The sequence below is a fragment of the Mustela lutreola genome, chromosome 9 (assembly GCF_030435805.1).
Source record: "Mustela lutreola isolate mMusLut2 chromosome 9, mMusLut2.pri, whole genome shotgun sequence".
In the NCBI taxonomy this organism is placed as follows: domain Eukaryota; kingdom Metazoa; phylum Chordata; class Mammalia; order Carnivora; family Mustelidae; genus Mustela; species Mustela lutreola.
In genome coordinates this window covers 60175363-60198926 of record NC_081298.1, presented here as the reverse complement: position 1 = coordinate 60198926, position 23564 = coordinate 60175363, and the positions used below count along the sequence as shown (strand labels likewise).

General features: G+C 42.7%; 1 protein-coding gene across 1 annotated transcript in view; it reads right to left on the bottom strand.

Moving 5' to 3' along the window:
* TGFBRAP1 (transforming growth factor beta receptor associated protein 1) overlaps positions 1–20408 on the bottom strand; it is a 71795-nt gene extending 51387 nt beyond the window's left edge. Inside the window, exon 1 of the mRNA XM_059134328.1 lies at positions 20278–20408. The gene's annotated coding sequence lies outside the window, so the exon portion shown is untranslated. The remainder of the gene's footprint in view (positions 1–20277) is intronic.
* Positions 20409–23564: the final 3156 nt, after the last annotated feature.

Here is a 23564-nt window from a genome sequence, read left to right as displayed (position 1 = left end):
CCTTGAAAAAAGAAAAAAAAAAAACCACACGAGCAAAACGAGATTTTTACCAAGATAAAGAAATAAAAAAAAGAACACAGCTGAAATTCTGAGGCTGAAGAACTCAATGAGTAAAATGAAAAATGCAATAGAGCATCTGCGGGAGAGTAAAGTGTCTGGAGGACAGAATAAGTGGTGAGAGGATGGGCATTCTGAAACAACCCAGTTTGGGGAGGACAAAGAGAAGAGAATGAAGAGTGAAGGAACCAAAGTGAGCAACAGGATTCCATCAAAAGAACAAATGCTGGAGTGCCTGGAGTTTCTGAAGGAGAGAGAAAAGGGAGCAGAAAATTATTTAAAGAAATAATAGCTGAGAGTTTCCCAAACCTGGGGAGAGAACTGAACATCCAAGTTTACAAAGCTAACAGATCACCCTATTATCTCAATGCAAAAAAAAAAAAAAAACAAAAACAAAAAAAAAAACCTGTTAGAAATCAAGGATAAAGAATGAATTCTAAAAGCAGATGGGGTGTGGGGGGAGGGTGGGAACATTGTAAACTTCAAAGGAATCCCATTAGGTTATCCAGAGATTCTGCATTTTTCCCTTACAGGCCAGGAGAATCTTTCCCAGCTTAGTGGGGTCTGAAGTCAGAGAGGTTTTAACATGGTAATAAAATTGAAAATTTCTCCAAGATGTACAATTCATACTCTATTATGTGATCTCAAACTGATCTGAAATTTAGACATTTTTGATAGAACATACCCTTAAAAGTATGGTCATTTGAAAGTGCAACATTTTAATATTTTTCTCAAAACTGCAAAATATAGACCTGGTGAGGGAAAGAGACTGAAAATATTAATAGACAGAGAGCAATTTAAATAAGGATGACATTACATACGCAACAAGCACTTCTATGTGTGCAAAATAAAGGGCACTGTTCCATTTCCCAATCTCATTAAGGAAGAAGGACTAGAAAAATAAGCAAGTAATAGTGTAAAACACTATGTACTAAGAAACAAGTTAAAATATTAGTAATGACTTTCTACCACCTAGAGAGTCTACGCACCCCCGCTGGTGACATTAGAATCTAAGTGAATGTCTTTGAAAATGCTAATGAGAAAATCCGAATTTTCTTTTGCAGGCATACACAGAAACAAACATTAGCTTTCCATTCACGCCTGCAGCCCCTGTGAAAGTCTCTTGCTGCTCTGGCATCTTCCCTCCTATTCTCTACGTTTCTTAAATTTCAGCTCAAAAAATGGCAGTTCCATTCTTTCTGTACACACCTAGCGGGGCAGCAGCAATTCTGAGGTTATCCGTGAGCTTCAAAAATGTCTTTCCAGGGGCGCCTGGGTGGCTCAGTGGGTTAAGCCGCTGCCTTTGGCTCAGGTCATGGTATCAGGGTCCTGGAATCAACCCCACTATGGGGCTCTCTGCTCAGTGGGGAGCCTGCTTCCCCTCTCTCTCTGTCTGCCTCTCTGCCTACTTGTGATCTCTCTCTGTCAAATAAATAAATAAAAATCTTAAAAAAAAAATGTCTTTCCATGTTCTTGACTTAAGATCAGTTACAACAGTTCCAGAGGCTCCCAGAAGCCCAGGAGAGCTGATTCAGATGAGTTTTATAAGCAACGCAACACCAGCTATATATCCTGTTTTTGTGGACACTACATAACAGGGAAAATTTGGATACAAGGCAATTTGTCACTACATAACAGGGAAAATTTGGATACAAGGCAAGACAGGCATAGCGGAAAGACATCAAAACACGGGCAGATGACTACTGACAAACCAAGGAACTCCTGGGGCTACAGGAAGGCTGGCCAAGGGACCTACAAAAGAGAGTCCCTCAGAGTCCCTTTGAAGGAGCTAACTCAGGGGACACCCTGAACTGAGAATTCTACCCTCCAGAACTGTGAGGCAATAAACTTAAATGTTGTTTATTTATTTATTTTTAAAATTTATGTTGTTTAAGTCACTCACTCTATATAGTATTTTTTTATGGCAGCCCTAGCAAACTAATGTACCATCTCTATTTAACATTGTGCTGGGAGTTTCTGCCCATTAAGGAACAGTTATAAAAACCTGTAAACAAAGACATAAAACTGTAATTATTTACAGATGTTATTACTGTTTATATGGAAACTCACAAATAATCTTTTAGAATAATTAAAATTTTAGAAATTTTGTTTAATTTTTTAAAAATCAACTTATCGAACTAAACTGCATTTCCATTTACAATTAGGCAACTTAATCTTCCAAAAAAGATATTTACAATCATATTAAAAAATTAAGTATGAGGGAATTATCTAACATAGATGTATAAGATCTTTATGGAGAAAAACAAAATCTTATTGTCCGACATTAAGAAAGACTAAATAATAACCCCAGCAGACTTTTCTGCAAAAATTGACAAGCTGGTTTTAAAATTGAAATGGCTATTAAAGTACCTATATCATCAAAACAATCTTGAAAATGAAGAAGAAACTTGAAAGACCTACATTAACTGATTTCAGAAACTACTATAAAATTGTAGTAATTAAGATATTAGGAAAGACAAACAGATCAATGGAACAGAAGATCAAGTCCAAAATTAGACCTACACGTACACTAGAACAACTGGATAACCTTATGAGGGAAAAAATTTACCTTAAATATTCCTACCTCACACCATATACAGAAATTAATTTGAGCTACATCAAATAATTTTTACAAGTAAAAGCTGAAACTATAGGCTTCTCGAAGAAAACACAGAAGAATATCTTTGAGATGTTGGGGTACATAAAGATTTCTTAGGATGCAAAAAGAACTGACCATAAAAAAAAAGTTGATAAACTGGATTTCATAAAAGCTAAAAACTTGTGTCCACTAAAAGATGCCATTAAAGAAATGAACAGGCAAGCCCCAGACTGGGAGAAAATTTGTAATACATACATCCAGCAAAGGGCTCATATCTAGAATATATAAAAACTTCTACAAACCATCAATAAAGAGGCAAACATTTTTTTTTTTTTTAAATTCAGAAAAGAAGGTATATGAGGGGCTCTAGCCTGGCTCGTTTGGAGGAGTATATGACTCTTGATCTTGGGGTTATGAGTTCAAACCCCAAAATGAGTGTAGGGATTACCTAAAATAAACTTAAAAGAAAAAAAGAGGGTATATGAGTGACCAATAAGAGAATGAAAAGATATTCACCACTATTAGTCATCAGGAAAATTTTTCTTAAGCCATAATCAAATAACATTTCACACCTATTAGACTGGTTACAATTAAAAAGACTGGCAACACTACATGATAATGAGAACGCAGAAAAACTAAAAATCTCATACATTGTTGGAAGCTGTATAAAATGGTACCATCCCCACAGCTGACATCATAGTCAATGGTGAAAAACTGAAAGCTTTTCCTCTAAGACTAAAACAAGGATGTCCACTCTTGCCACTTCTATTCAACACAGTATTGGAAGACCTAGCTGCAGTAATCAGACAAGAAAAATAAATAAAAATCATCCAGATTGGTAAGGAAGAAGTAAAACTGTCAGTGTTTGCAGATGACATGATACTATAAACAGAAAACCCTGAAGACTCCACCAAAGCAAAACATTAGGATAAATAAATTCTGTAAAGTTACAGGGGTACAAAATTAACACAGAGAAATCTGTTATATTTCTATAAATTAATAATGAAGTAGGAGAAAAAGAAATTTTTAAAAATATATCATTTACAATTGCATTGTAAATAAAATACCAAAAAATAAATTTAACCAAGGAGGTAGAAGACCTACACTCTGAAAACTATAAAACACAGATGGAACACACTGAAGATAACACAAATGAAAGACATGGATTAGAATAATTAATATTGTTAAAATGTCCATACTTTTAAGCAATTTACAGATTCATTGCAATCCCTATGAAAATACTGATAGTATTTCCATAGAACTATAATAATCCTAAAATTTGTATGGAACCACAAAAGACCTTGAATAGCCAAAGCAATCCTGAGGAAGAACAAAGCTGGACATACCACAATGCCAGTCTTCAAAATATACCACAAAGCTGTAGTAATCAAAACAGTATGACACTGGCACAAGAAGAGACCCATAGATCAATAGAACAGGACAGAGGCCCCCAAAATAAAACCACACTTACATGGCCAACAGAGGCAAAATATACAATGGGGGAAAGACAGTCTCTTCAATAAATAGTGTCGGGAAAACTGTACAGCTACATGCAAAAGAACGAAACTGGACCACTTCCTTATACCCATACACAAAAATTAATTCAAAATGGATTAAGGACCTAAATGTGAGACCTGAAACCATAAAACTCCTACAAGAAAAAATAGATAATAATCTCTTGGACATCAACCCTAGCAACATTTTTCTAGATAGGTCTCCTCAGGCTAGAGAAATGAAAGCAAAAATAAGCTATTGGGACTATGCCAAATAAAAAGCTCTTACAGTGACGGAAACCATCAACAAAATGGAAAGGCAATCTACTGAATGGGAGAAGATATTTGTAATATATCCAGTAAAGGGTTAATATCCAAAATACATTAAGAACTTATAAAATTTAACACCAAAATAACAAATAATATGGTTGAAAAATGAGAAGACCTGAACAAACATTTTTCCAAAGTAGTACAGATGGCCAACAGACATATGACAAGATGTTCAACATCGCTAATCATGGCGCCATGAGATGCACCTTACACTTGTCAGAACAGCTAGTATCAAAACAAGAAATAACAAATGTTGGTGAGGATGTGCGGAAAAGGGAACCCTCATGGATCGTTGGTAGGAATGTACATTGATGCAACTACTATGAGAAACAGTATGAAGGTTCCTCAAAAAATTAAAAATAAAAATGCCATGCAATCTAGTAATTCCATTACTGGGTATTTACCCAAAGAAAATGAAAACACTAATTCAAAAAGATATACACACCCTTAGGTTTACTGCAGCATTATGTACAATAACCAAGATATGGAAGCAATCAAGCACCCATTGATAGATAAATGGATAAAGAAAACATGATATGTATATATGTTACATATATGTCTGTATATATCTATATAAAATATACATACTACAATATTACTCAGCCATAAAAAAGACCTTATGGCAACACAGATGGAGCCAGAGAGTACTATGCTAATTGAAGTAAGCTAGACAGAGAAAGACAAATACCATATGATTTCGCTTACACATGGAATCCAAAAAATAAAACCTAAGAACAAAAAACAACCCCTCAAAAACAAACAAACAAAAAAGAATAGAGAACCACAAAATAAACTGGAGGTTCCCTGAGGGGAGGGGATTGGAATGATGGGTGAAATAGGTGAAGGGATTAAGTAGTACAAATCTACAGTTATGAAATAAACTAGTCACAGGGATGAAAGATACAACATAGGGAATATAGTCAGTAATATTGTAGGGGCACCTGGGTGGCTCAGTTGGTTAAGCATCCGCCTTCAGCTCAAGTCATGATCTCAGGGTCCTGGGAAAGAGCTCCATGCTGGGCTCCTTGCTCAGCATGGAGGTCACTTGTCCCTCTCCTTCCCCTTCTGCTCCTCCTCCTCTCTCTCTCCCACTCAAATAAATAAATACAATCTTTTTAAAAAAAATAATATTGTAGTAACACTGTATGGCAAAAATGGTGACTACACCTGTCATGGTGAGCAATGAGTAATGTATAGAATTGTGAAATCATTATATACCTAAAACTAATAATACTGTATGTCAACTACATTTCAATTAAACAAAATGGTGTCATCACTGCAGAAATAAGACTTTTTTTTAAAAAATTACATTATTTATTTTCAGCATAACAGTATTCATTATTTTTGCACCACACCCAGTGCTCCATGCAATCCGTGCCCTCTATAATACCCACCACCTGGTACCCCAACCTCCCACCCCCCCACCACTTCATTCCCCTCAGATTGTTTTTCAGAGTCCATAGTCTCTCATGGTTCACCTCCCCTTCCAATTTCCCCCAACTCCCTTCTCCTCTCCAACTCTCCATGTCCTCCATGATACTTGTTATGCTCCACAAGTAAGTGAAACCATATGATAATTGACTCTCTCTGCTTGACTTATTTCACAGAAATAAGACTTTTTAAAATAAAGTTAAACATGCATTTACACTGTTATTCCATAATTTCACTCTGAATGTTTCCAGTTCTCTCGAGTATATAATCAATACCTGCAAAAAGACTTTTACCAGAACACGCACGGCAGCCTTATTCATAATAGCCCCAAACAGGAAACAGCTCAGTTTTACTCATTTGTATCCATTTCAGAGTGGGGTGTTCACATAACTTGGAAGTAAAAAGGAACTACTACTGCTAAGCAACAATATGAATGAAATCAAAAACACCGAATGAAAGAAACGAGACACATTTGGTATATGTTCATTTATATGAAGTTCAAAAGTAGGCAACTCTCCTCTCTAGCAACAGAAATCAAAACAATGTTTACCTTGGAGACAAAGGGGGACCAAATGGAAAGGGACACAAGGAAACTTTCTGGGATGACAGAAACATTCTAGATTTTGTTTTCCGTATTGCTTACACAGGTGCATAGATTTGTCAAAATTCACTGGGCTATGCACTTAGGGTCTATATATGCAATTTCAGTAAAAATCCTCACTGGTAAATGTGTGTGTAACTCAACTTGAAGATTATGAAAGTCATTTGGCAGAGAAGAGCCTTTCAAAAAAAGCAAGACACTTCTGGAAAAGATAAGGAAAGGAGACTTGACTCAAAAGATAAAGTGTGACATAAAGCTATGGTTATTAAAATAACGGGGTACTGGTACGAAGTGAATCCAAGAAAACATGTCCAGGCTCCCAGGAACAGATGTGTGCACCCGGAACCTCCCACTTTGACGAGAGCGGCACTGTTTATCATGGGCTGTATGCAGAATCTTTCATGTTCAATAATCAGTGCAGGACAGCAAAGGAAACAGTCAAAAAAAACTGAAAGACAACCGGACAGAATGGGAGAAGATATTTGCAAATGACATATAAGGTAAAGGGCTAGTATCCAAAATCTAGAAAGAACTTATCAAACTCAACACCCAAAGAACAAAAAATCCAATCAAGAAATGGGCAGAAGACATGAACAGACATTTCTGCAAAGAAGACATCCACATGGCCAACAGACACATGAAAAAGTGCTCAACATCACTCGGCACCAGGGAAAAACAAATCAAAACCACAGTGAGATACCACCTCACACCAGTCAGAATGGCTAAAATTAACAAGCCAGGAAACGACAGATGTTGGTGAGGATGTGGAGAAAGGGGAACCCTCCTACACTGTTGGTGGGAATGCAAGCTGGTGCAGCCACTCTGGAAAACAGCATGAAGGTTCCTCAAAAAGTTGAAAATAGAGCTACCCTACAACCCAGCAATCGCACTACTGGGTATTTACCCCAAAGATACAAACGTAGTGACCCAAAGGGGCACAAGCACCTGAATGTTTATAGCAGCAATGTCCACAATAGCCAAACTATGGACAGAACCTAGATGTCCATCAACAGATGAATGGATAAAGATGTGGTACATATATACAATGGAATACTATACAGCCATCAAAACCACCCCCCAAATCTTGCCATTTGCAACGATGTGGATGGAACTAGAAGGTATTATGCTGAGCGAAATAAGTCAATCAGAGAAAGACAGTTATCATATGAGCTCTCTGATATGAGGAATTTGAGAGGCAGAGCAGGGGGTGGGGGGAAGGGAGGGATAAAATGAAATAAGATGGGACGAGGGAGGGAGACAAAACATAAGAGACTCTTAATCTCAGGAAACAAACTGAAGGTTGCTGGAGGTGGCGGGGAGGGAGAGGGTGGCTGGGTGATGGACATTGGGGAGGGTATGTGCTATGTTGAGTGCTGTGAATTGTGTAAGACTGATGAATCACAGACCTGTACCCCTGAAGCAAATAATATATTATATGTTAATTAAAAAAAATAACAATCAGCAGTGCAGGACAACTGGATACCTGCATAGAAGAAAAAAAAAGAAACTCAATTCCTACCTTCTACCATGGATCGTAATTACTCCAGAAAGATTAAGATCCTTAAGAATGAGAGGCATAACTTTAAAACTTTGAGAGGAAAATATGGAAAAAATATGTTTATGACCTTCAGGTAGAGAAGAATTTCCAAAATAAGGTGCAAGAAAAAGTACAAAGACCAGGAAAAAAAGGATTAACTTTGTTCATGCTAAAATGTAAAACCTCTGTTCTTTAAAAGACATTGTGAAGAAAATGACCAAAAAAAAAAAAATCCCTGGATGATACAGGGAACTCCTGCAGAAAGAAAGTAACAGCGATCTCATAGATGAATGGGGAAAATCTGTGAGCATGTGTCTCTCAGAAGAAGCATGAACAGCCAACAGACATGAAAGAATGCTCAACCTGATTCATCATCTGCAGCTGCAAATTGTAACGACCATGGGACTTCATTTTATACCGTGAAACCAACAAGACATTTGAAGTCCGATGATGTCAGCTGCTTGCAAGAACATGGGAGCAATGAGAACTCTCTACGGAGCTGGTAGAATCTTCTAAACTGGCAAGACCATTCTGGAACCATGGAGAAGACCTTGACATTAGGAGTAAGCCAGCGATCCCACTTCTAGGCACGTGGCTTACAGAATTTATGTTTACCAGGTGATAAGCAAGAACATCATTGGCTGCAATCTTGTTTGAGACAGGGACACTGGGAGCAGCTCACAATCTGTGGACAGGACACAGCGCTGAACGGCAGGAGAGAAAGAGCTGCAGCTACCAACAAGGACAGATCTCCAGCTAAGGGGTAAACTGCAGAGTACTCTACACTGAATGATATGCAAGGCTCTGTAAGACTCAAAAATATGACAGTCCCTCTAATAAACTGTTTAGGGTTTCAGCCATATATACTAAGATCATAACGTGAAGTAAGGGAATGATAAACAAAAATTCAGGGAGGCAGGATAGAGAGTAAGGATAGGCTAGATTGCAAAAGTATTAGTAATGTTCTGCTTCTTAAGCAGAGGTTGCTTTATTTTATTTTTTAAGATTTATTTATTTATTGGAGGAGAGGGGCAGGGGGAGAGAGAGAGAATCCTGAAGCAGACACCCTGTTCACCATGAAGCCCAATAAAGAGCTCGATCCCAGATCCTGAGACCATGAACTAAGTCAAAACTGAGAGTCAGACGCTTGACTGAGCCACCCAGGTGCCCCAAACTGAGGTTGCTTTTATTATTATTCCTTATATCTTAATTCAGATTATAAATACTCCATAAATACTCCTTTAAGTGTACTGAACAGTAATTAAATAATATGTGTGCATACACACACCCACTAAAAATCCTCTCATTTCCTCAAACCAGCCTACTGGGGAAACAGACCTAGAAGCATTCACAAAATGCACGTTGCTTGTCTAAAATTTCACTGAATGGGAGCGTCTGGGTGGCTCAGTGGGTTAAGCCTCTGCCTTAGGCTCAGGTCATGATCTCAGGGTCCTGGGTTTGAACCCTGCATTGGGCTCTCTGCTCAGCAGGAAGCCTGCTTCCCTTCCTCCTCCTCTGCCTACCTCTCTGCCTACTTGTGATCTCTCTCTCTGTCTCTCTCTCTCTCTCTCTCTGTGAAATAAATAAATAAATAAAATCTTTTAAAAAATAGTTTAAGGGCGCCTGGGTGGCTCAGTGGGTTAAGCCGCTGCCTTCAGCTCAGGTCATGATCTCAGAGTCCTAGGATCGAGTCCCGCATCGGGCTCTCTGCTCAGCAGAGAGCCTGCTTCCCTCTCTCTCTCTCTGCCTGCCTCTCCATCTACTTGTGATTTCTCTCTGTCAAATAAATAAATAAAATATTTTAAAAAAATAGTTTAAAAAAATTTCACTGAATGAAAACATTTATCATAGACATAAATGGTTTACTTCTAATTTCTAAGTTCATCTAAATCCAGTGCTTACTTTACATTGTACCCATATTTACAAAGTCCAATATACGTCAGTCAGCCTATCAGTGATTCCCACAAATCCCCCTAGATTCTTAAAGACAGAGGAAAATACTAACACATGATGGGATGCCCAAGAAGGTAAACGCATCCTCTGGGGTCCCAGCTCCCAGGAGGCCAGCTTCTTCCCCCCTGGACCTCTCCCCAGCTTCAATTCACCTTCCACATAAGCACAGCTGACCCTTGAGCAACCTCCAGCACAATTCAAAATCCACGTGTAGCTTTTGATTCCCCCGAAAGCTTAACTTTCTAGTTGCCTACTGTTAAACAGAAGCCTTACTGATAATATAAGCAGTAGATTAACACATATTTGTATATGTATTATATACTGTATCCTTACAATGAAGTAGGCTAGAGAAAATATTATTAAGAAAATCATAAGGAAGAGTACTGTATACATAGAAAAAATTTATAGTTCTGCATTTATAGAAAAAAATTTCAGTACTGTATTTAAATTTTAAAAACCCAAGTATAAGTGGACCCATGCAGTTCAAACCCATGTTTTTCAAGGGTCAACTGTATCTCCACTCTTATTTTTGAACCAGTTCAAGATTGGAATTACAAAGTACCTTGCTCCCTCTTCATTTTCTCTGTACTAAATCCCACCAAGGCCAGGACTCATTTAAAAAAAGTCACACAGAAAGAATAAACATGGACTAAGACAATGTTTGAAAGAGATTATCTCGATGTAGAAACAGGCTTGTAGTGCAACATTATAAGATTAAAGAAAAAAAAATACATCTGTGTGTGTTCGTGTGTATGTTTATATAGGTAAAAAACACATACATAGACCCCTGATCTGAGACAGAAATACATTCTGCTATAAGAATGCTATGATAAAGTGACATTGATTAAGATGAGATCTTTATCACTCATTATTATTCTTGAACTAATAGAATGACACTCTGCTAGCTGCTGTCACAGAATGTGCATAGAATATGTAAGCAACTTCATGATGGATAAGGTGTCCCATGTGTCTGCAAAAACATCTCCCACTGGAGAATTACAGCAACACTTTAAAATGAAACAAACTCGGGTGCCTGGGTGTCTCAGTCGGTTAAGTGACTGCCTTCAGCTTGGGTCATGATCCTGGGGTCCTGGGACCTAGCCCCCCATCAGGCTCCCTGCTCAGTGGGCAGCCTGCTTCTCCCTCCCTCTGCAGCTCCCCCTGCCTGTGCGTGCTTGCTCTCTCTCTCTCTGTCAAATAAGTAAATAAGTAAATCTTAAAAAAATAAAATAAAATGAAACCACCACTTCAGAGCCCTGTCAGCTCTATGTGCACCAGAGATCACGTCAGAGGGTTAAAACTCAAAAACTCACCAATGGGTAGGACAGCCCTATTATAGCAGGTGCCTTCCTATAACAAGCTAAAGATTCATTCTTCGTCTACATTTTAAAAGGACACCTGTCAAAAGTCAGATTTGCTATTTTTCTCAATTTACATTAATTTCTTTTGAGTTTCTTGGCAATCCATCATAAGTGAACAGAGATCAAACAGTCATCCCAATGTCTGGGCTGAAGTCAGGCCAGGTTTACAGCCATACAGGAGGATGGGCAGGAACATGGACCTCATGCCTAAAACAGTACCATGTTGTCACTGTCCTTAAAATGTTTTGGAAAGTATGCTGCTGCCTCACAGATAAACTCCAAACTCAGCATAAGATAGGCAGCCCTCAAAAACCCAACTTCAGGCAGCCTTTCTGCTCCTAGTATAAAGATGAGTTACAGCTACTGACTTCCTCATATCAGTCCCTGGTAGACCCTGTTTCCTGATTACCCGGCTACATTCAATTCCAAATTCTTGAGTCTGCTAGTTGCTTGAGTTGGAAAGTGCCAAGATCTAAGTCTGTGAGTATCCAAGCGACTCTACAAACTGACCAGTTGTGAAGAGGGATCCTAAGCCAAAACCACTCTCTGAGCACCTTTTCAAGGGTCTGAAACCATGAGTCAGGAAAGAGGTACCATTAACCACAATGGTTTGTTTGAATTTAACAGCATAGCAATCCCTAAAGTGAAAAGCACTGCCTCACTCCCATCTGCTGACTGTAGTCACTTGTACATATGGAGAGAGGTAATGTGTGAGGGTCAAAGCTGGGGTCGGAGGTGGGCATGGAGGGACTGCATATTTCACCCGTAACCCCACACTGGCTGATCACAGGAAAGCAGGTACATTTTTACCCAATGCCTGAAAATGTGCAGGCATTGTCACACTGTTCCTGTGACCTGCAGTATTTCTATACAAAACAAGGACTTTTAAAAAATTTGCATTTTGCCATTTTAATAAAGGACTTGCCTTTTATGGAAAAAAAAATGTTTCTTAAGAAGTTTCTCACTTACTCTGGTAAATATAGTTACTATGAATACATAAATAGATACCAATATCCATTACAGGGGAAAACCTTCATGAAAACTGAAAAAACCAACTCTAAAAACCAAACCTAGAAGGGAGTTAAGCAAAGCCGTCAACCGCCCTCGTCCTCTTGGAAAGGGCTGGGAGGGAACACAGCGCCTCCTGGGCTCCATCAGCTGTTTTTGGCTCCATGTCAACGGGTTATTACATGGTCCCCTGTGATCAGGTGGGGCAGCAGAAACACAGAGGGCAGAGCTGATAGCACATCACTGTGGGGAAGAAGGATCCAGAAAGGAGGGCCCCCCAACACAGAACAACATTCTGCTGACTGCCATGCAGTTTCAGGCTGGTCCTGAGAGACATTTTGGATGGGAAAAGTTAGAAACCAGTAAGGGGGACCATATTCTGTGATCTTAGCCATGGAAGCTGACCCACGCTGGATCTGGGCCAGCCAGAAATGTCGGGAGATGGGCTTGGCTAGTTGGTATCAGCCCAGCTCAGGTCAGCTTACTACAGAAAGCAGAAACAGTGTGGACAGTGGCTTGTAACCTACTGCCCGGTGTCCAGGGGGTCCTGGGCTCTGACCTGCCTGTCCTCCTCCCTCCCACCACACGCTCATTGTGGGCATCAAGCAGGGCAGGTAGTTGGGACTGGACACTCATTTTCCTTTGATCTGGAAACCTCTATTTCCTATGCTATGTTCTTGACTGAACGAACAGCCAAGTCACAGACTCAAAACTCGCTCTTGGGTGGGAAGAGGGAAATCTTGCTAGCAAAAATTCTTCCACTGCAAACTACCTTCAGATGCTTGCTTTGTGCTAAATTAGCAAAATAAAATCGTAATCAAAGTCCCTACTAAAAACAAAGTGCTACTACTGGGTATTTACCCTAAAGATACAAATGCAGTGATCCGAAGGGGCACGTGCACCCGAATGTTTAAAGCATTAATGTCCATAACAGCCAAACTATGGAAAGCGCGTAGATGTCCATCAACAGATGAATGGATAAAGAAGAAGTGGTATGTACACACACACACACACACACACACACACACAGGAATACTATGCAGCCATCAAAAAACCCCCCAAATCTTGCACTTGCAACGATGTGGACAGAACAAGAGAGTGTTATGCTGAGCGATCTCTCTGATCTCTCTGATATGAGGAATTTGAGAGGTGGGGCAGAGGGAGGGAAAAATGAAACAAGATGAGATCGGGAGGGAGACAAACCATAAGACACCCTTAATTTCAGGAAACAAACTGAGGGCTGCTGGCAGGTAGGGGAGTAGGGATAGGGTGGCTAAGTGATGTACATGGGGGAGGGTATGTGCTATGGTGAGTGTTGTGAAATGATGATTCACAGACCTGCACCCCTGGGGCAAATAATACATTATATGTTAATTTAAAAAAATAAAGGCAGAACATGTTCTGGCAAAACAAACAAACAAAAAAACCAAAAAAACTAAGTGGTAAACATCCCTACTTCCTATGGGCGTTCACAGTGGCCTTCAGTCTGCAGAAGTAACTCTCTCTCTCTCTCTCTCTTTGTATCAAATAAATACATAAAATCTTTTTTTAAAAATCCAAAGGAAAAAATAGAGAATTTATCTTAGTAACCACTCGAAAGTCAGATGAAACTTGGTAGGATTTAAAGACTCAGTAGTCACAATTTTTCCAATGATAAGAAAGCTTGACATTTTTGCTTCTTAAACTGCAACTGGGTCCTCTGACAGATCTCCCCTAAATTCTCAAGGGAATATACCAGTGTACTTAGGGGACTGGGCACATGGAAGCAAGAAGAGACATGATGGGGAAAAAGAAGAAAGTTCTGCTCTGGCTCAGCAGGGGCATGGCCAGAGGAATCAAATACTGGGGCTCGGGCAGAGTGCTAGGGACAGTTTCAGCACAAAGTTGCCGGCAAAGTTTCTGCACAGTTGCCGCTGCTGTTTCAGGGGTGGAAGGCACGGCCATGGACTGCATCCCAACCTTAAATTAAAATGTAACTGAGGGAGCACCTGGGTGGCTCACTGGGTTAAGCCTCTGCCTTCGGCTCAGGTCATGATGTCAGGGTTCTGGCTCGAGCCCCGTGTCAGGCTCTCTGCTCAGTGAGGAGCCTGCTTCCCCCCTCTCTCTCTGCCTGCCTCTCTGCCTACTTGTGTGCTCTCTCTCTAATATATAAATAAAATCTTTTAAAATAAATAAATAAATAAAATGGAACTGAGGCATGTTGCTGTTGGGGTATTTTAGACAAAAATTGATCACTACAACCTAATCATGAGAAAACACTAGCTGAGCTCCAGCTGAGGGACAAACTACAAAATCCCTGACTCTCCTCACGAGTCACTAAGGTCACGAAGAGCGAGGACTGAGCAAGTGTCATAGGTCAGAGGCCAAGGACACATGCCAACCACATGCAATGTGGGGAAACTGGATCAGAAGCAGGATTAGGGAACAGAAAACAGAGGTCAGTGGAAAAACCCGCTGAAAATGATTAGTGTATATACGTTTGGTTAATAACGCTGATGTTAACATATTAGTTTGGATCACTGTACCACACTTGCTCACAAAAGGGGAAGCTGGGGAAGGACATACGTGAGCTCTGTACTCTTCCCAGACTCTTCCGTAAGCCCACAGGCACTTCAAAATAGAAAGTTAAAAAGATAACTGTAATCACAGTTTACTGATTTATTTATCTTGCCTTCGAGTAATTGGACAGAGAAAAAGGAGCTCCAAGAATCTCCTTTGTTAACTGGAGAAGAGATGCTCAGAATGATCTGGGTGTCACTAACCCACAAGGACAGAGGAGAGCAAGAAGTGACTAGCCATCCAGCAGAACCTCCCTAGAGCCTCAGGCTATGCTGAAGTGATTCTACTTGCTGCTTTACTGAGTTACTTTTGGAGGTGATTTTTTCTCAAGTTTGGTGTCCTAGCTTAAAATGATGTGTATCAGTAATACCTACAAATTGAGTTTATTGGTTTTGTTTTGTTTTTACCTCCTGAAAATGCATTTCAAAGAGGAAGGTTTGGGACTTCTGCTCATTTGAGGTGTTTCTTCACCGACAACTTCAGACTGAACTGGGGCAAATGTGAGCTGATTCCACTGGGTCCAAAATCTGATATACTATGAGCTTCAGGAGAAGCAGGCAGGCAAAGGGCTCTGAGGGAGACCAGTAGGGTTTGGGGTCAGCAGAGCTGGAAAAGAACAGAGATGAAGGCTTCCAAGGTAAGGATTTGGGCCCCAGAGTTAACCCAGAGAATTGTGGTCAAGCAGGAATGGTCCAAAGCAGGCATTCTCAACATCAGTCTGGGGATCGTGCGCTCCACAGCTTGGACATCTGCTCATGAACTTGGCCAAGTCACTTCAAGCCTCTGTACCTGTTGCCTCCTTGTAAAACAGAAATTTGGACTGGACTATAGACTTCCCCTATACTCCTCTCTAGCTCCTCTGGAGGAAGGGTAGTTAATAACAGTACCATAAGGGAGCAAAGACTTCTAGAAGACTCAGTGTGTGCCAGATTCTTTGTTAAATAGTATCTCCAGGCTCACAAGGAGCCTATAGGTAAGTACTATCATTATTCCATTCTGCAGATGAGGAAACAGATTAGAAAAGCAAAATGACCGTGGAGAGCTGGATTCCCACCCAGGTAGCTTGACTCAAGCACCCATTCCCATAAGCACTGCACATACAGCCTGCCTCGGGGTAAAGACTGCTCCAAGTGTGGACTGAGGAGGGGCACCAACCAAAGACAGCCCCTGCAGATTCCTTCACGTCCACCCCCTGAGAGCCCCAAAAGCCCTGGGTTTGGATACCACACACGTGATGTAAATGATTTTCTTCCACTCCCACAGTTCTCTGAGAGGTGGATACTGTTATGGACGTGAAGACATTTTTCAGTGGTTTGTTCAAGGTTACACAGCTACAACGGGAGGAAACCGGCTTAAACCCCAGTTCCTGTTTCTGATTTCATGGCCCTATTTTTTCCACTCTAAGGACCGAAGGGGGCAAGTTGATCTCAGATCCTCTTTGAGAATTCAGTCCTCCTGAAGGAAGTGACAATTCTAAGCATGAGGCGACCACGGTACGAGGCCTTCAGATGATGTCCTGTCATAGCTCACTCAGGGACACTTGTTCCCAGCGGGGCCCTCACTTTCCCATGCTGAGTCCAGAAGAGGAACCCTCTTATCATCCTTCAGCTTACCTTCTTGCTGCCAAACAGCTTACCCCCCGCACCACGGCCCCCTCAGCAACTTTAGTCACAAATAAATGGCTCTTAGCAAATGTGGTGCAGTGTCAGCACCACCATACCAAATTTCAGACGCAGAAATGATATATATGCTCCCACTTTGCCCCACTGACCTAGTAATTTTATCAAAACAGGATATATGCTTGTGTGACTTAAATTCTTATGGAACGGTACCCCAGGCTGGCTCCTGTCCCACGTTCTCCGCTTTCTCACAGCCATCTCCTTCGTGACTCAATCTTAAATTTGCCAGGAATCAACAGCAAAAGTATTGACTTGTTCCACAGACAACACTTTCCTCTTTTGATAAGGACCCAACTGGAGAAGTGCTTCATGTTATCTTTGCCCTCATGTGAGAGAAATAGTGTTCAGACTAGCTATCACACTAACGAATCTGCTCCAGTGAGCCGAAAGTGCATCTAAAAGAAGAAGAAGAAAACACAGCTCGTGTCTAACGTCACCTTTGTCATCCTGATAGTAGCAAGGCTCATACGTTTATGTAATTATTCATAGCTGGTATCATTTTCCTTGGCACGTACATGTAAATACACATATGTAAATGGACACACACAAATACACTATGCATATTATACATATAAACACACACTCTATATGCATACGTATGATATGCAGGCATCCTCAAGTATGTATACACTATGTACATACAAACACATACACATACCATATGCATATACACGGCATGTCTATGTATGTGTATTTCATATACACCCTATATATACTGTCAGCAGTTACAACTGAAGGGATTTGGAAAGGGAAGGAGGGGACAGAAGAGGAGCAGGGGGGCACTAGGTCTCAAGGGCATCTCTTTTAGTGCATCTCCTCAATACTGGACCTTCAAAGAGCCACAAAGAATTGCGGAGTGCCTGCTGGAAGCTAGGCCATTGTCCTCTTTTACATTCAGCATTTTCTTGAGTCTTTCATTTACTCAAAAGCAGTTACTTGACTCTCGAGAAAAGAGGAAAGATCTTGCTCTCAAATCATCTGCAAGATTGCACAACATGCTCCACGAGTGCTCCTGTTCTTTTGCACCAAACACTCAAGCTCATTTGGGGTGGCTCCGAACTGACTTGTTACGTCTGCGTTCATTTAGGAGTTACGTGTTTTTTAATAAAGCCAAACGGGTCAGGTGGGCCACAGAGGAGATGAGTTGTAGAGTCCTGGCCAAATTATTCCAGCAGTATCCAAACATCTGGCTACCACAAAGGATTCCTTTAATGTATTTCTAATGAGGACTGGATTCAGACCAAGATGAAGAGGCTTAAAGCAGTAAGAAAAATGTCCTCATGCTTTCTTAAAGGATCGCACATTTTTAATACTGGTGTGAAGGAAGAAATCGTAACAACTACTTTTTCTTTCCTCCTCCCTAAACAGAAATGCTAGCTGCAAATTGGGCCTAGAAAAAGCATTTTTAAAATAGGGAGTTCTGGGTTTTTAAAACTGGTCCACTAGAGGAAGAGGCCCTCTTACAAACTGCTGTTGTTGGAGGGTTGGGTGAGGCTGGAGGAAGCCCCCCCAACCCATCTCTCCAGCCCCTTGTTGGTGGATAAGCTCTCCACAGGCCCTTGGACCAAGGGCCGCTGTTACCAGGCATGAGTGCAGGAGGAAAGGCAGAGGACCTGAAAGTGAGGGGCAGTGCCACAACTTTCACCTGAAATCTTTGTAAAATGTATACTGTGAATGTGTACAGCCAATTGGAATTCAGAACCCACTATAAGTCTAACTCCAGGTTAAAGTATTCATCGGGTTAACAATTTCTCAGAGCAGGGGCCCCCAGGTGGCTCAGCCAGTTAAGGGTGTGCCTGTGGCTCAGGTCATGATCCCAGGACCCCAGGATGAGTTCTGCATCAGGCTCCTTGCTCAGCGGGGAGTCTGCTTCTCCCTCTACCTTCTGCTCCCCCTGTCTATGCTCACTCGCTCGCACTCTGACAAATAAATAAATACCTTAAAAAAAAAATTCTCAGAGCATAAAACTACTGATTTTCAGAGCTGGGATACAGCTTTACAGCCTCATTTACATTTATTACTAGTTAATCGAGGACCTACTAAGTGCCAGGCCCTGTGCCAAATGCAGTTTCTTATTAGAGCACATGCATCTTTCCAATATGACTTCTATTTTGTTTTGTTTTGTTTTAAGATTTATTTATTTGACAAATATCACAAGTAGGCAGAGAGGCAGGACCCTGGGATCATGACCTGAGCCAAAGGCAGAGGCTTTAACCCACTGAGCCACACAGGCACCCCATGACTACTGTTTTGATTGAGGAAATCGAGATGCAGAACTTTCCATCAGTTGCCCAAGGCTCACAGTTAGGAAGCGGCAGGAACAGGGTATGAACCCAAAGCTCCATGCTCATCACCACTGTGGAATAGCACTGTCCCCGTTTTGTAGAGGAACTGGAGGCCGAGGAAGGCTCACTGCAGACAGTTCCAAGGGATTCTGGTCAGTACTCTTTCCGGTGCCACACATCAAAGAGGCCACTTCAATGACTGCTGAATCTGCCCGGCTAGCAGAAATGGAAGGAAAAAGCAAGGGAAGTAGCCAGCCAGAAGTTCCTATTAATTGACCATAGCTCTGAGAGCTTCCTGATGACCAACAGAGAGATGCAAGTCCCCATCAGGAGGGAGCAGTGGGCACAGGCAGGCCCACCCACGACCTCAGTTCTGACTCAGGTCACCATTCACACTGCCCTAGGACCCTCCTCACACACCTGTCAGTTCTTTCACCTGTCACTAAAATCACACCAGCAGCCGCCTGCCCTCACTCGGGATGGACAGGAGGCTAACCACAAGCACTTCGTCAAGGATAAAACCCTGCTCCGACAGGTTTTGACCCCAGTGCCCGCCGGATACAATCCATTAGCAATAAGAAGCTGTGTGAACCCCAATTTCAGCACCAGATAGAATCCCCAGGAAAACCAGGCTGGGGCGGGGGAGGGGAGACTTTCCGAGGATCACCCAACATCCCCTGGGAAGAAGCAATGACAGGGGCAGACAAATGGAGACCACAGCTCCTGTCTTTAAAGTCGTACCCATATAACCCACAAGAGGCAAGCGGAGAACTCAACTTCCATCTGCACCTCCAGAAGGCAATGAAAAGGAATAAATCCCATAGGGGTGGCAGCTTCCAGCCCTTGAGGTCTCTTCCCTTCTCCCTGGCATACCCCTGCCCAGTCTGCCAGTTCAGGGGCAACAATTCAGGCCCGAACGTGACCCGGAATTTGAACTCTGAAATCCCAAGAGCTCCAGGAAACATCAATTAAAGCGACAAAACCATTCCTTACACGGAGTGGCGGGGCTAGGGGCGCAGGGGTGGAGTCCTCGGCTCCTCCCCGCCAGAAAACCGAAAGCCTACCCCAAACCCGGGACTGGGTCTTCTTGGATCTTAACCCGCCTAAAGACACACACCTCATACATCATCCACACCCGCGGACCCCAAGCCCCGGCACACCTGCCCCAGCCCACACGCACGTGCACACTGGCTCACCCCAACAAGCCCCCGCCCCCCCAGGCCTACACACCTGTCCTCCTCCCCACTCACACACACCTGCCGGCTCGCGCCCCGCCCCCACCCCCTAGGCACCCCCTCCTCACCGCTCCCCGCCCCACCCCCTCCGCTCGCTGCCCCCAGCACCGGGCGCCCGTCCCCACTGGGCCACCGCCCTCGGCACTCACCCGCGCGGCGCCCGCCGGCCTCCGCGGTCCCGCGCCGACTCTGCGGCCTGGGGCCCCGCGCCGCCCGCCGCCGGCTCCCGGCCTGCCGCTCCTGGGCTGGCCCGGCCCCGCCGCCGCCGCTGCTTCCCGTCACGTGGGGCGGCCGCCCGGCGCCGGCGGAGGGCGGGAGCACCGCGGTCCCAGCGCGGTCCAGCCGGGCGCCGCCGCCCCGCCGCCCCGCTGCCCCGCCGCCCCGCGCCCGAGGCGGCTCTAAACTGCGAGCTGCGCCGTGGTGGGCTGCCCCTCGGCCTCAGTTTCCTCCCGCCTGCCGGGATCACTTCTGCGCGCTCGCCTCGGGGCGGTGCGCGGGGTCAGATGAGTTAATTCGTGTAAAAGCACTTAGAACACCGCCTGGCACGGGGTGGGTGCCCCAGGAGCGCCGGCGGGGACTGCTGTTGTTAAGGTATTTTCTCCTCCCCCACCGGCACTCAGAGCTTCGGGAAAACACGGGCCCTCCCTGATTTGTTCGCCGCTCAGTTTCTAACACGAACGCGGCGCTGGGCAGAGGGTAGGCTCTCGGGAATACCTGCCGAGTGAATGAATGGACCAATCAGTCAATGAGTCCTGGAAAGGCTTGACCGCGCTGCCGTCTGACAGAGTTGGGCTTGAGGAGTTGGCTAGCGGGTAGTACCCGCTGTGGGGCTGAAGTGTCCCTTTGCATAGGCGCTGCCCAACACACCCAAGCCCCTGGCTAATCCAGAGCCCCTGGGGCCGAACAGGATCCCTAGAGAGGACTGTACATTTACATGACGCATTTATTTTAAAGGGGAGTCCTGGGTCTTTAGTAAAGTCTATCAGTAACTATTCCTTTGCGTCATCAGCTGCAATGAAGAATCCTGGGATACTACAAATCCACGAGTCTCTCTCTTCAATATATAGTCAAAATCCAGTCTTAAGATGGAACAGTTAGGAACCTTCTTCCAGTGTTGTTAGCGTTCCATTATTAGCATATAAACGGCAAATTTTCTAAATGGTTTTCCTGACTTTAGAACCCATCAGCGAGCTGTGGCCCCAGTTTTCTTCTGCCACCGCCCCCAAGGGATTGTAAAACAGTTGTCATCCTGAATCTGGAGGCAAATACTGGATTCTACTCTGCAGTCTTCTGTTTCAAAGGGAGAAGAAACAATGACCCCTTCCCCCAATAAAGTTAAAAGGAAATAAAGAAACAACAAGAAGCAATCTTGGGTGGCCTGTCCTTTACCCACCTCCCTTGTAAGTTCATGGCCACACACATGCCCCCCCCCCCCCCCGCCGCCCAATGAGTGCTTCAGTTCTGCCCAGTGGAACCAGATTAGCATTGGTATGGGGAACTGGTTTCCCTGAAGGGCAGAGCTATGACCAGCAGTTGCACTTCAAGGGCAAGAGGTAGTGAGTGGACTCAAATCCAAGGAGGCCTGCAGCCAGTGGAGCCAGGGAGCAGAAAGGCATCAGAGCAAATTCAGCCCAGTCGCCTCATTCTGCCCAGGCTCTGGGAGAATATGTGAGTGACCATCACCTAATCACTGACCCAGCTGAGCCTAGGATTTGTGCTTTTCTATGTTAGTGCCCTACTCTACATCATACAGAGAGCTGTGCAAAACTGGTTGCAGAGGTGACCATCTCTTGAATGCCAGATGCTGGTGGTACAGCAGTGATTTCATTTAAGCCTTGCCATATCCTTGTGAAGTGGGCACTAGTAATGTGCCCAATTTTGCCCTCAAAGCAAAGTCCCAAAGACTTGTCCCAGTTTCCATGGTGGTAAGAATAGAGCAGGAAGAAGAATGCGGAATTCAACACCACAGTAAATCTTTTTTTATTAAGTTAAATTCTATTGATTGGTTAGTTGATGGAGCATTTGTGTTCTGCTTTAAATAATCGAGAAGTCAAAGTGTGTATTAACTAAAAAGAGGGGGAAAAAGATAATTCTGAAATAATTATTTCCTTTGTGAAAAGATTTCCCATAGGATTCTTAAAATGGCAAGTTCCACATGTGCACGATTCCACCTAGAAACATCTGTTCTTCCTGGAACTTTCCAAGAAGTCTGTTTCACATATGACAGACACCTGTATATAAATAATTATTCCGTATACGTGCAAATATCTGCATTGGGCTTATTCTAATTTCCTAGTGTTGTTTTGATTGATTACACTGAAGAAGAAATATCAAAGTCATATGTTTTTCGAAAGAATTTTCAACTTCATTTATTAATATTTAGTAACTATCCTTGGGCCCATACTAAACATGTTAAGAGCAAAATTTTATAGAATATGCAAAAGATGAGTTCTGACAGATTAATGATGATCAGGAGTTATAAGATACAAGGGAATCCTTTCATAGTTTCTAGTCATTCCCCAAACTTAATATCCTCTACTTACACTTCCTCATACTGGGTTCCTCACTTCCTCACTGGCTATCAGCTCGTAAGGGCAACGAGTGTGTCTGTCATGTTCTCACTGTATCTATCTGCATGTAGGAAGCACATAACCAATTCTGAAAATCCCTGATGCTCAATGTTAATAAACCGGACTATCTTCAAAAGAGGCTTTTAATGCTAACATTCTGCTACTCTCATTTATAAGCAGTCTTATTAAGAGCGTATCTCTTGAACGTTTGGATATCATTTTAGACGATGAAGTTAAGCAAAGAAAGATCACATTTATTATTTTTTAAGCAAACTTAGTTCACTACATGTCATGTTTTAAGAGCTTTTACATGTATTAGCTCACTTAAGGATATATGTACATATATTCATATACCTGTAATCTAAATTCAGTAAAATAAACTTTGAACTATTATTCAAGTCCACTATTTTTTTTTCATTTATTTATTTGACAGAGAGAGAGAGAGAGATCACAAGTAGGCAGAGGGACAGAGAGAGAGGGGAAAGTAGGCTCCCCGCTGAGCAGAGAGGCCAATGATTCTAGGACCGAGATCATGACCTGAGCTGAAGGCAGAGGATTAACCCACTGAGCCAACCAGATGCCCCCAAGTCCACTATTTCTTGAACTACTCCCATGTCCCAGGTACTATGGCAGAGGCTGCTGGGGATCCTGAAATGAGGAAGACCCAGACCCCGCCCTCAAGCAACTTAATTTTGTGCAATGGTTTAGGAAGTATGGTCAATCATCAACAATATCAACATCATCTCAGAACCTGCAAATGGAAATTCCCATGTCCCTACTCCAAACTTCCTAAATCAGAATTGTGGGCTGGGGCCCAGCAAAGAGTTTTTCACAAGCTCTCCAGTTGACCCTAATAATCACTCAAT